General features: G+C 48.0%; 1 long non-coding RNA gene across 1 annotated transcript; it reads right to left on the bottom strand.

Moving 5' to 3' along the window:
- Position 1: 1 nt before the first annotated feature.
- On the bottom strand, positions 2-1,580 carry LOC116087981. Its single transcript, XR_004117731.1, has 2 exons — positions 1,515-1,580; positions 2-66 (listed from the first exon to the last, which is right to left on the bottom strand). It is a non-coding gene; the product is annotated as an uncharacterized LOC116087981 (long non-coding RNA).

Genomic DNA, 1,580 nt, shown 5'->3' with positions numbered 1-1,580 from the left:
ACCATGCACAAGCTGGCTGTGGGGAAGGGCAATTTTCTCCGATTTTCCCATCTTTGATTTTAAAACCTACAAAGGAACACAAAAGTGAACAATTTTCAAGATAAAAGTTATTGCTACTTACATTTAGCAAACTTGCTTTTAAATTCCTCTAGAATTTAATTCAGTTTTCAATAAATACTTATGTGTGGGATGTGCTTACTACTTACTGAAGGTTCAAATGTGCATGCCTCTTATGTTGCTATCACAACTGATTGATGCTGTTAATTTCAGCACATATCAAACTTATATATAGTAAAGTATCAGTTAAAAACTCAAGGTTCATCTTTTCTAACTGTAAACAACGGTAAGGAGCAGGTGTCCTCTAGAGGTTAGACCGTTCCTGTCTGCCTTTCAGATTCAACAACTTCATGGACAATCTTCTAAGCCCAGCCAAAAGGTCAGTAAGGCAGAACCAGAAAGGTAAATTCCAGGCCAGTTAATCTTGTAAACTCAGCCCTCACTCCTAACAGACCAAAATCTTTCACACCCTATTGATTTTCCCAGCCAAAAGTATATTCTACAGAAATTTGCTCCAAGAGAAAACTCCACCCTTAGATCACTGCCCCTCTGATGCTTGCATGATATAAGGCCACAAAAACCGAAAACGAAGTACAAGGTCACACCGTCTTTCCCATTCAATACAGCCTTTTAAAAATAGAATTTTCTCTGATGTACAGTGAGTTCTAAGCTAATGCAAGTGCCTGTCTGAAAAACTAATAACAAAACAGAACAAAAAAACCCAAAACACTTCAGGATCTAAATTTTTATTCCTTTCCATGGGCACATCTTGATCAAGTACAATTTCAGTACAATGGCTGCTTATCGCGTCATTATCAACAAAGAATTCTTCAAACTGTATGAGAAAAAGGTTGTTTTGTTGTTTTTGTTTGCTAAGACAACTCTTCGGCCCCGACAAAATTTTACCCATATTATCCAGATCGGTTAACTGAAGAGTCCATTCTAATAAAACTTCTAAAACTCATTTCAGGGTGCTGCTTAGAAGCCCCTCCAGCGAGGCAAGCTCGTGCCAGCCCGCACCGTTCATACAGCACAGGGACCGGGACACAAACGGGTCGGATATCCATCAGACAGACTCCTGCCAACTTCCAAATCCAAGTCCGATTCAATGGGTCGGGCCCGGGTGCCCCAGTGGGCACCGCGCCTGCGCCTCCGTCCCCACCCCCACCCAGCACCGCCTTCATGAGCGCCCCAGAGCGCCGCACGTAGCGGGCTGACGTCAGCCCTCCGCAGGTCCGTGAGCCCCGAACGCCGAAACCCCCTGGATCGCCGCCAACCTTCTAAAAGCAGGCTGTTGCTGGGCCTCAGGCACTGCTCCCATTGGCTGGCTCCGGAGCCAATGGGCGGCGCCAGCGAGGCCGCCCAGCACCCCCCCTCGCTTCCGCCCCACGACTCCGGCGAGCGTCACGGAAACTTCCCTCCCGAGTAAACAGCCGCCCCGCCCCCACCGGCCCTACCTCCTTCGCGAGTGGGGGCTGTCTGTGCAGCAGGGCAGTGGCCGCCGGACCTCGCTCCTCCTGCGC

Source organism: Mastomys coucha, unplaced genomic scaffold (genome assembly GCF_008632895.1).
Source record: "Mastomys coucha isolate ucsf_1 unplaced genomic scaffold, UCSF_Mcou_1 pScaffold14, whole genome shotgun sequence".
In the NCBI taxonomy this organism is placed as follows: domain Eukaryota; kingdom Metazoa; phylum Chordata; class Mammalia; order Rodentia; family Muridae; genus Mastomys; species Mastomys coucha.
The sequence above is the reverse complement of the archived record's forward strand: the minus strand, read 5'-3'. Positions and strand labels throughout refer to the sequence as shown.